Source organism: Schistocerca gregaria, unplaced genomic scaffold, assembly GCF_023897955.1.
Source record: "Schistocerca gregaria isolate iqSchGreg1 unplaced genomic scaffold, iqSchGreg1.2 ptg000492l, whole genome shotgun sequence".
In the NCBI taxonomy this organism is placed as follows: domain Eukaryota; kingdom Metazoa; phylum Arthropoda; class Insecta; order Orthoptera; family Acrididae; genus Schistocerca; species Schistocerca gregaria.
In genome coordinates, this window is record NW_026061899.1 from 1,598,438 (window position 1) to 1,610,892 (window position 12,455).

A 12,455-nucleotide genomic window follows, 5' to 3' on the forward strand; every position below is an offset into this window, starting at 1 on the left:
AGAACACGGATGAAGCTTCTAAGTTGATGTAATAGCCAGTAAGAAGTAGTACAATTCAAGTTTTAATCATCGATTATTGACTTTTAGCTGGCTTTGGTGCCTTGGACATGAGGTAGGACCTTAAGATTCTGCATGAAAGGAGGACTAGCAGCCGAGTTGCACGGGAGAATGTGAAAAGTTTTCATATGCAGTAAAAACCTGAGAAATCCGTTCGTTTTTGTCATTTGTTATTGAATCGACTTATAGCCAGATCGTCACATTGGCCGCTCTTCTCTCTGAAACTGTTGTACTTATCGTCTGAAAGCTATGTCGCGTGCTGCGGTATGCCGAGACACTAAAAATACCATAGTAGAACACGGATGAAGCTTCTAAGTTGATGTAATAGCCAGTAAGAATTAGTACAATTCCACTTTTAGGTATCGATTATTGACTTTTAGCTGGCTTTCGTGCCTTGGACATGAGCTAGGCCCTTAAGATTCTGCATGAAAGGAGTACTACCAGCTGAGTTGCACGGGAGAATGTGAAAAGTGTTCATATGTAGTAAAAACCTAAGAAATCCGTTCGTTATCGTCATTTGTTATCGAATCGACTTAAAGCCAGATCGTGACATTGGCCGCTCTTCTCTCTGAAACGGTTGTACTTATCGTCTGCAAAGCTATGTCGCGTGCTGCGGTATGTGGTGACACTAAAAGCACCATAATAGAACACAGACAAAGCTTCTAAGTTGATGTAATAGCCAGTAAGAAGTAGTACAATTCCAGTTTTAGGTATCTATTATTGACTTTTTAGCTGGCTTTGGTTCCTTGGACATGAGCTAGGACCTCAAGGTTCTGCATGAAAGGAGGACTAGCAGCCGAGTTGCACGGGAGAATGTGAAAAGTGTTCATATGTAGTAGAAAAACGAGAAATCCGTCCGTTTTCGTCATTTGTTATCGAATCGACTTAAAGCCAGATCGTCACATTGTCCGCCCTTCTCTCTGAAACGATTGTACTTATCGTCTGCAAAGCTATGTCGCGTGCTGCGGTATGCGGAGACACTAGAAATACCATAGTAGAACACGGATGAAGCTTCTAAGTTGATGTAATAGCCAGTAAGAAGTAGTACAATTCAAGTTTTAATCATGGATTATTGACTTTTAGCTGGCTTTGGTGCCTTGGACATGAGCTAGGACCTTAAGATCCTGCATGAAAGGAGGACCAGCAGCCGAGTTGCACGGGAGAATGTGAAAAGTGTTCATACGCAGTAAAAACCTAAGAAATCCGTCCGTTTTTGTCATTTGTTATTGAATCGACTTGAAGCCAGATCGTCACATTGGCCGCTCTTCTCTCTTAAACGGTTGTACTTATCGTCTGAAAGCTATGTCGCGTGCTGCGGTATGCCGAGACACTAAAAAAACCATAGTAGAACACGGATGAAGCTTCTAAGTTGATGTAATAGCCAGTAAGAATTAGTACAATACCAGTTTTAATTATCGATTATTGACTTTTAGCTGGCTTTGGTGCCCTGGACATGAGCTAGGACCTTAAGATTCTGCATGAAAGGAGGGTTAGCAGCTGAGTTGCACGGGATAATGTGAAAAGTGTTCATATGTAGTAAAAACCTGAGAAATCCGTCCGTTTCGTCATTTGTTATGGAATCGACTTAAAGCCAGATCGTCACATTGGCCGCTCTTCTTTCTGAAACGGTTGTACTTATAGTCTGCAAAGCTATGTCGCGTGCTGCGGTATGCGGTGACACTAAAAGCACCATAGTAGAACACAGATGAAACTTCTAAGTTGATGTAATAGCCAGTAAGAAGTAGCAAATTTCAAGTTTTAGGTATCGATTATTGACTTTTTAGCTGGCTTTGGTGCCTTGGAGAAGAGCTAGGACCTTAAGATTCTGCGTGAAAGGAGGACTAGCTGCCGAGTTGCACGGGAGAATGTGAAAAGTGTTCATATGTAGTAAAAACCTAAAAAATCCGTTCGTTATCGTCATTTGTTATCGAATCGACTTAAAGCCAGATCGTGACATTGGTCACTCTTGTCTCTGAAACGGTTGTACTTATCGTCTGCAAAGCTATGTCGCGTGCTGCGGTATGTGGAGACACCATAGTAGAAGACAGATGAAGCTTCCAAGTTGATGTAATAGCCAGTAAGAAGTAGAACAATTCAAGTTTTAGGTATCGATTATTGACTTTTTAGCTGTCTTTGGTGCCTTGGACATGAGCTAGGACCTTAAGATTCTTCATTAATGGAGGACTAGCAGCCGAGTTGCACGGGAGAATGTGAAAAGTGTTCATATGTAGTAAAAGCCTGAGAAATCCGTCCGTGTTCGACATTTGTTATCGAATCGACTTAAAGCCTGATCGTCACATTTGCCGCTCTTCTCTCTGCAACGGTTGTACTTATTGTCTGCAAAGCTATGTCGAGTGCTGCTGTATGCGGAGACACTAAAAGCAACATAGTAGAACACAGATGAAGCTTCTAAGTTGATGTAATAGCCAGTAAGAAGTAGTACAATTCAAGTTATAGGTATCGATTATTGACTTTTTAGCTGGCTTTGGTACCTTGGACATGAGCTAGGACCTTATGATTCTGCATGAAAGGAGGACTAGCAGCCGAATTGCACGGGAGAATGTGAAAAGTGTTCATATGTAGTAAAAACCAAAGAAATCCGTCTGTTTCCGCAATTTGTTATCGAATCGACTTAAAGCCAGATCGTCACATTGGCCGCTCTTCTCTCTGAAACGGTTGTACTTATCGTCTGCAAAGCTATGTCGCGTGCTGCGGTATGCGGAGACACTAAAAGCACCATAGTAGAACACAGATGAAGCTTCTAAGTTGATGTAATAGCCAGTAAGAAGTAGTACAATTCAAGTTTTAGGTATCGATTATTGAATTTTTAGCTGGCTTTGGTGCCTTGGACATGAGCTAGGACCTTAAGATTCTTCATTAATGGAGGACTAGCAGCCGAGTTGCACGGGAGAATGTGAAAAGTGTTCATATGTAGTAAAAACCAAAGAAATCCGTCTGTTTCCGCCATTTTTTATCGAATCGACTTAAAGCCAGATCGTCACATTGGCCGCTCTTCTCTCTGAAACGGTTGTACTTATCGTCTGCAAAGCTATGTCGCGTGCTGCGGTATGTGGAGACACTAAAAGCACCATAGTAGAACACAGATGAAGCTTCTAAGCTGATGTAATAGCCAGTAAGAAGTAGTACAATTCGTGTTATAGGTATCGATTATTGACATCTTAGCTTGCTTTGGTGACTTGACCATGAGCTAGGACCTTAAGATTCTGCATGAAAGGAGGACTAGCAGCCGAGTTGCACGGGAGAATGTGGAAAATGTTCATATGTAGTAAAAACCTGAGAAATCCTTCCGTTTTCGTCATTTGTTATCGAATTGAGTTAAAGCCAGATCGTCACATTGGCCGCTCTTCTCTCTGAAACGGTTGTACTTATCGTCTGCAAAGCTATGTCGCGTGCTGCGGTATGCGGAGACACTAAAAGCACCATAGTAGAACACAGATGAAGCTTCTAAGTTGATGTAATAGCCAGTAAGAAGTAGTACAATTCAAGTTTTAGGTATCGATTATTGAATTTTTAACTGGCTTTGGTGCCTTGGACATGAACTAGGGCCTTAAGATTCTGCATGAAAGGAGGACTAGCAGCCGAGTTGCACTGGAGAATGTGAAAAGTGTTCATATGTATTAAAAACCTTAAAAATCCGTTCGTTATCATCATTGTTATCGAATCGACTTAAAGCCAGAACGTCACATTGGCCTCTCTTCTCTCTCAAACGGTTGTACTTATCGACTGCAAAGCTATGTCGCGTGCTGCGGTATGCGGAGACACTAAAAGCACCATAGTAGAACACAGATGAAGCTTCTAAGTTGATGTAATAGTCAGTAAGAAGTAGTACAATTCAAGTTTTAGGTATTGATTATTGACTGTTTAGCTGGCTTTGGTGCCTTGGACATGAGCTAGGACCTTAAGATTCTTCATTAATGGAGGACTAGCAGCCGAGTAGCACGGGAGAATGTGAAAAGTGTTCATATGTAGTAAAAGCCTGAGAAATCCGTCCGTGTTCGACATTTGTTATCGAATCGACTTAATGCCAGATCGTCACATTTGCCGCTCTTCTCTCTGCAACGGTTGTACTTATCGTCTGCAAAGCTATGTCGCGTGCTGCGGTATGTGGAGACACTAAAAGCACCATAGTAGAAGACAGATGAAGCTTCCAAGTTGATGTAATAGCCAGTAAGAAGTAGTACAATTCAAGTTATAGGTATCGATTATTGACTTTTTAGCTGGCTTTGGTACCTTGGACATGAGCTAGGACCTTATGATTCTCCATGAAAGGAGGACTAGCAGCCCAGTTGCACGGGAGAATGTGAAAAGTGTTCATATGTAGTAAAAACCTAAGAAATCCGGCTGTTTCCGCCATTTGTTATCGAATCGACTTAAAGCCAGATTGTCACATTGGCCGCTCTTCTCTCTAAAACGGTTGTACTAATCGTCTGCAAAGCTATGTCGCGTGCTGCGGTATGCGGAGACACTAAAAGCACCATAGTAGAACACAGATGAAGCTTCTAAGTTGATGTAATAGTCAGTAAGAAGTAGTACAATTCAAGTTTTAGGTATTGATTATTGACTTTTTAGCTGGCTTTGGTGATTTGGACATGAGCTAGGACCTTAAGATTCTGCATGAAAGGAGGACTAGCAGCCGAGTTGCACGGGAGAATGTGAAAAGTGTTCATATGTAGTAAAAACCAGAGAAATCCGTCAGTTTTCCTCATTTGTTATCGAATCGACTTAAAGCCAGATCGTCACATTGTGCGCTCTACTCTCTAAAACGGTTGTACTTATCGTCTGCAAAGCTATGTCGCGTGCTGCGGTATGCGGAGACACTAAAAGCACCATAGTAGAACACAGATGAAGCTTCTAGGTAGATGTAATAGCCAGTAAGAAGTAGTACAATTCAAGTTATAGGTATCGATTAATGACTTTTTAGCTGGCTTTGGTGCCTTGGACATGAGCTAGGACCTTAAAATTCTGCATGAAAGGACGACTAACAGCCAAGTTGCACGGAAGAATGTGAAAAGCGTTAATATATAGTAAAAACCTGAGAAATACGTCCGTTTTCGTCATTTGTTATTGTATCGACTTAAAGCCAGATCGTCACATTGGCCGCTCTTCTCTCTGAAACGGTTGTACTTATCGTCTGCAAAGCTTTGTCGCGTGCTGCGGTATGCGGAGACACTAAAAGCACCATAGTAGAACACAGATGAAGCTTCTAAGTTAAAGTAATATCCAGTAAGATGTAGTATAATTCAAGTCTTAGGTGTCGATTATTGACTTTTTACCATTCTTTGGTGCCTTCGACATGAGCTAGGACCTTAAGATTCTGCATGAACGGAGGACTAGCAGCCGAGTTGCTTGGGAGAATGTGAAAAGTGTTCATATGTAGTAAAAACGTGAGAAATCCGTCCGTTTTCGTCATTTGTTATCGAATCGTCTTAAAGCCAGATCGTCACATTGGCGCTCTTCTCTCTGAAACGGTTGTACTTATCGTCTGCAAAGCTATGTCGCGTGCTGCGGTATGCGTAGACACTAAAAGCACCATAGTAGAAGACAGATGAAGCTTCTAATGCGATGTAATAGCCAGTAAGAAGTAGTACAATTCGTGTTATAGGTATCGATTATTGACATCTTAGCTTGCTTTGGTGACTTGACCATGAGCTAGGACCTTAAGATTCTGCATGAAAGGAGGACTAGCAGCCGAGTTGCACGGGAGAATGTGGAAAATGTTCATATGTAGTAAAAACCTGAGAAATCCTTCCGTTTTCGTCATTTGTTATCGAATTGAGTTAAAGCCAGATCGTCACATTGGCCGCTCTTCTCTCTGAAACGGTTGTACTTATCGTCTGCAAAGCTATGTCGCGTGCTGCGGTATGCGGAGACACTAAAAGCACCATAGTATAACACAGATGAAGCTTCTAAGTTGATGTAATAGCCAGTAAGAAGTAGTACAATTCAAGTTTTAGGTATCGATTATTGAATTTTTAACTGGCTTTGGTGCCTTGGACATGAACTAGGGCCTTAACATTCTGCATGAAAGGAGGACTAGCAGCCGAGTTGCACTGGAGAATGTGAAAAGTGTTCATATGTATTAAAAACCTTAAAAATCCGTTCGTTATCATCATTGTTATCGAATCGACTTAAAGCCAGATCGTCACATTGGCCTCTCTTCTCTCTCAAACGGTTGTACTTATCGACTGCAAAGCTATGTCGCGTGCTGCGGTATGCGGAGACACTAAAAGCACCATAGTAGAACACAGATGAAGCTTCTAAGTTGATGTAATAGTCAGTAAGAAGTAGTACAATTCAAGTTTTAGGTATTGATTATTGACTGTTTAGCTGGCTTTGGTGCCTTGGACATGAGCTAGGACCTTAAGATTCTTCATTAATGGAGGACTAGCAGCCGAGTAGCACGGGAGAATGTGAAAAGCGTTCATATGTAGTAAAAGCCTGAGAAATCCGTCCGTGTTCGACATTTGTTATCGAATCGACTTAATGCCAGATCGTCACATTGGCCGCTCTTCTCTCTGAAACGGTTGTACTTATCGACTGCAAAGCTATGTCGCGTGCTGCGGTATGCGGAGACACTAAAAGCACCATAGTAGAACACAGATGAAGCTTCTAAGTTGATGTAATAGCCAGTAAGAAGTAGTACCATTCAAGTTTTAGGTATCGATTATTGACATTTTAGCTGGCTTTGGTGCCTTGGACATGAGTTAGGACCTTAACAATTCTGCATGAAAGGAGGACTAGCAGCCGAGTTGCACGGGAGAATGTGAAAAGTGTTCATATGTAGTAAAAACCAGAGAAATCCGTCCGTGTTCGACATTTGTTATCAAATCGACTTAAAGCCAGATCGTCACATTGGCCGCTCTTCTCTCTGAAACGGTTGTACTTATCGTCTGCAAAGCTATGTCGAGTGCTGCGGTTTGCGGAGACACTAAAAGCACCATAGTAAAACACAGATGAAGCTTCCAAGTTGATGTAATAGCCAGTAAGAAGTAGTACAATTCAAGTTTTAAGTATCGATTGTGGACTTCTTACCCTTCTTTGGTGCCTTGGGCATGAGCTAGGAACTTAAGATTTTGCATAATAGGAGGTCTAGCAGCCGCGTTGCACGAGAGAATGTGAAAAGTGTTCATATGTAGTAAAAACATGAGAAATCGGTCCGTTTTCGTCATTTGTTGTCGAATCGACTTAAAGCCAGATCGCCACATTGGCCGCTCTTCTCTCTGAAACAGTTGTACTTATCGTCTGCAAAGCAATGTCGCGTGCTGCGGTATGCGGAGACACTAAAAGCATCATAGTAGAACACAGATGAAGCTTCTAAGTTGATGTAATAGCCAGTAAGAAGTAGTACAATTCAAGTTTTAGGTATCGATTATTGACTTTTTAGCTGCCCTTGGTGCCTTGGACATGAGCTAGGACCATAAGATTCTGCATGAAAGGAGGACTAGCAGCCGAGTTGCACGGGAGAATGTAAAAAGTGTTCATATGTAGTAAAAACCTGAGAAATCCGTTCGTTGTCGTCATTTGTTATCGAATCGACTTAAAGCCAGATCGTCACATTAGCCGCTCTTCTCTCTGAAACGGTTGTACTTATCGACTGCAAAGCTATGTCGCGTGCTGCGGTATGCGGAGACACTAAAAGCACCATAGTAGAACACAGATGAAGCTTCTAAGATGATGTAATAGCCAGTAAGAAGTAGTACAAATCAAGTTTTAGGTATCGATTATTGACTTTTTAGCTAGCTTTAGTGCCTTGGACTTGAGCTAGGACCTTAAGATTCAGCATGAAAGGAGGACTAGCAGCCGAATAGCACGGGAGAATGTGAAAAGTGTTCATATGTAGTAAAAACCTGAGAAATTCGTCCGTTTTCGTCATTTGTTATCGAATCGACTTAATGCCAGATCGTCACATTGGCCGCTCTGCTCTCGGAAACGGTTGTACTTATCGTCTGCAAAGCTATGTCGCGTGTTGCCGTAGGCGGAAACAGGAAAAGCACCATAGTAGAACACAGATGAAGCTTCTAAGTTGATGTAGTAGCCAGTAAGAAGTAGTACAATTCAAGTTGTAGGTATCGATTATTGACTTTCTAGCCGGCTTTGGTGCCTTGGACATGAGCTAGAACCTTAAGATTCTGCATGAAAGGAGGACTAGCAGCCGAGTTGAACGGGAGAATGTGAAAAGTGTTCCTATGTAGTAAAAACCTGAGAAATCCGTTCGTTATCGTCATTTGTTATCGAATTGACTTAAAGCCAGATCGTCACATTAGCCGCTCTTCTCCCTGAAACGGTTGTACTTATCGACTGCAAAGCTATGTCGCGTGCTGCGGTATGCGGAGACACTAAAAGCACCATAGTAGAACGCAGATGAAGCTTCTAAGATGATGTAATAGTCATTAAGAAGTAGTACAATTCCGGTTTTAGGTATCGATTATTGACGTTTTAGCTGGCTTTGGTGCCTTGGACATGAGTTAGGACCTTAAGATTCTGCACGAAAGGAGGTCTAGAAGCCGAGTTGTACGGGAGAATGTGAAAAGTGTTCATATGTAGTAAAAACCTGAGAAATCCGTCCGTTTTCGTCCTTTGTTATCGAATCGACTTAAAGCCAGATCGTCACATTGGCCGCTCTTCCCTCTGAAACATTTGTACTTATCTTCTGCAAAGCTATGTCGCGTGCTGCGGTATGTGGAGACACTAAAAACACCATAGTAGAACACAGATGAAGCTTCTAAGTTGATGTAATAGCCAGTAAGAAGTAGTACCATTCAAGTTTTAGGTATCGATTATTGACTTTTTAGCTGCCCTTGGTTCCTTGGACATGAGCTAGGACCTTAAGATTCTGCATGAAAGGAGGACTAGCAGCCGAGTTGCACGGGAGAATGTAAAAAGTGTTCATATGTAGTAAAAACCTGAGAAATCCGTCCGTTATCGTCATTTGTTATCGAATCGACTTAAAGCCAGATCGTCACGTTAGCCGCTCTTCTCTCTGAAACGGTTGTACTTATCGACTGCAAAGCTATGTCGCGTGCTGCGGTATGCGGAGACACTAAAAGCACCATAGTAGAACACAGATGAAGCTTCTAAGTTGATGTAATAGCCAGTAAGAAGTAGTACAATTCAAGTTTTAGGTATCGATTGTTGACTTCTTACCCTTCTTTGGTGCCTTGGGCATGAGCTAGGAACTTAAGATCTTGCATTATAGGAGGTCTAGCAGCCGCGTTGCACGTGAGAATGTGAAAAGTGTTCATATGTAGTAAAAACCTAAGATATCCGTCCGTTTTCGTCATTTGTTATCGAATCGACTTAAAGCCAGATCGTCACATTGGCCGCTCTTCTCTCTGAAACATTTGTACTTATCTTCTGCAAAGCTATGTCGCGTGCTGCGGTATGTGGAGACACTACAAACACCATAGTAGAACACAGATGAAGCTTCTAAGTTGATGTAATAGCCAGTAAGAAGTAGTACCATTCAAGTTTTAGGTATCGATTATTCACTTTTTAGCTGGCTTTGGTGCCTTGGACATGAGCTAGGACCTTAAGATTCTGCGTGAAAGGAGGACTAGCAGCCGAGTTGCATGGGAGAATGTGAAAAGTGTTCATATGTAGTAAAAACCTGAGATATCCGTCCGTTTTCGTCATTTGTTATCGAATCGACTTAAAACCAGATCGTCACATTGGCCGCCCTTCTCTCTGAAACGGTTGTACTTATCGTCTGCAAAGCTATGTCGCGTGCTGCGGTATGCGGAGACACTAAAAGCACCATTGTAGAACACAGATGAAGCTTCTAAGTTGATGTAATAGCCAGTAAGAAGTAGTGCAATTCAAGTTTTAGGTATCGATTATTGACTTTTTAGCTGCCCTTGGTTCCTTGGACATGAGCTAGGACCTTAAGATTCTGCATGAAAGGAGGACTAGCAGCCGAGTTGCACGGGAGAATGTAAAAAGTGTTCATATGTAGTAAAAACCTGAGAAATCCGTCCGTTATCGTCATTTGTTATCGAATCGACTTAAAGCCAGATCGTCACATTAGCCGCTCTTCTCTCTGAAACGGTTGTACTTATCGACTGCAAAGCTATGTCGCGTGCTGCGGCATGCGGAGACACTAAAAGCACCATAGTAGAACACAGATGAAGCTTCTAAGTTGATGTAATAGCCAGTAAGAAGTAGTACCATTCAAGTTTTAGGTATCGATTGTTGACTTTTTAGCTGGCTTTGGTGCCTTGGACATGAGCTAGGACCATAAGATTCTGCATGAAAGGAGGACTAGCAGCCGAGTTGCACGGGAGAATGTGAAAAGTGTTCATATGTAGTAAAAACCAGAGAAATCCGTCCGTGTTCAACATTTGTTATCGAATCGACTTAAAGCCAGATCGTCACATTGGCCGTTCTTCTCTCTGAAACGGTTGTACTTATCGTCTGCAAAGCTATGTCGAGTGCTGTGGCATGCGGAGACACTAAAAGCACCATAGTAGAACACAGATGAAGCTTCTAAGTTGATGTAATAGCCAGTAAGAAGTAGTACCATTCAAGTTTTAGGTATCGATTATTAACTTTTTAGCTGGCTTTGGTGCCTTGGACATGAGCTAGGACCTTAAGATTCTGCATGAAAGGAGGACTAGCAGCCGAGATGCACGGGAGAATGTGAAAAGTGTTCATATGTAGTAAAAACCAGAGAAATCCGACCGTGTTCGACATTTGTTATGGAATCGACTTAAAGCCAGATCGTCACATTGGCCGCTCTTCTCTCTGAAACGGTTGTACTTATCGACTGCAAAGCTATGTCGCGTGCTGCGGTATGCGGAGACACTAAAAGCACCATAGTAGAACACAGATGAAGCTTCTACGTTGATGTAATAGTCAGTAAGAAGTAGTACAATTCAAGTTTTAGGTATTGATTATTGACTTTTTAGCTGGCTTTGGTGCCTTGGACATGAGCTAGGACCTTAAGATTCTGCATGAAAGGAGGACTAGCAGCCGAGTTGCACGGGAGAATATGAAAAGTGTTCATATCTAGTAAAAACCAGAGAAATCCGTCCGTGTTCGACATTTGTTATCGAATCGACTTAAAGCCAGATCGTAACATTGGCCGCTCTTCTCTCTGAAACGGTTGTACTTATCGTCTGCAACGCTATGTCGAGTGCTGCGGCATGCGGAGACACTAAAAGCACCTTAGTAGAACACAGATGAAGCTTCTAAGTTGATGTAATAGCCAGTAAGAAGTAGTACAATTCAAGTTTTAAGTATCGATTGTTGACTTTTTACCGTTCTTTGGTGCCTTGGGCATGAGGTAGGAACTTAAGATCTTGCATGATAGGAGGTCTAGCAGCCGCGTTGCACGTGAGAATGTGAAAAGTGTTCATATGTAGTAAAAACCTGAGATATCCGTCCGATTTCGTCATTTGTTGTCGAATCGACTTAAAGCCAGATCGTCACATTGGCCGCTCTTCTCTTTGAAACGGTGGTACTTATCGTCTGCAAAGCTACGTGTCGTGCTGTGGTATGCGGAAACACTAAAAGCACCATAGTAGAATACAGATGAAGCTTCTAAGTTGATGTAATAGCCAGTAAGAAGTAGTACAATTCAAGTTATAGGTATCGATTATTGACTTTTTAGCTGGCTTTGGTACCTTGGACATGAGCTAGGACCTTAAGATTCTGCATGAAAGGAGGACTAGCTGCCGAGTTGCACGGGAGAAAGTGAAAGGTGTTCTTATGTAGTAAAAACCTGAGAAATCCGTCCATTTCCGCCATTTGTTATCGAAACGACTTAATGCCAGATCGTCACATTGGCCGCTCTTCTCTCTGAAACGATTGTACTTATCGTCTGCAAAGCTATGTCGCGTGCTGCGGTATGCGGAGACACTAAAATCACCATAGTAGAACGCAGATGAAGCTTCTAAGATGATGTAATAGCCAGTAAGAAGTAGTACAATTGCAGTTTTTGGTATCGATTATTGACTTTTCAGCTGGCTTTGGTGCCTTGGACATGAGCTAGGACCATAAGATTCTGCATGAAAGGAGGACTAGCAGCCGAGTTGCAAAGGAGAATGTGAAAAGTGTTCATATGTAGTAAAAACCTGAGAAATCCGTCCGTTTTCGTCATTTGTTATCGAATCGACTTAAAGCCAGATCGTCACATTAGCCGCTCTTCTCTCTGAAACGGTTCTACTTACCGTCTGCAAAGCTATGTCGCGTGCTGCGGTATGCGGAGACACTGAAAGCACCATAGTAGAACACAGATGAAGGCTCTAATTTGATGTAATAGCCTGTAAGAAGTAGTACAATTCAAGTTTTAGGTATTGATTATTGACTTTTTAGCTGGCTTTGGTGCCTTGGACATGAGCTAGGACCTTAAGATTCTGCATTAAAGGAGGACTAGCAGC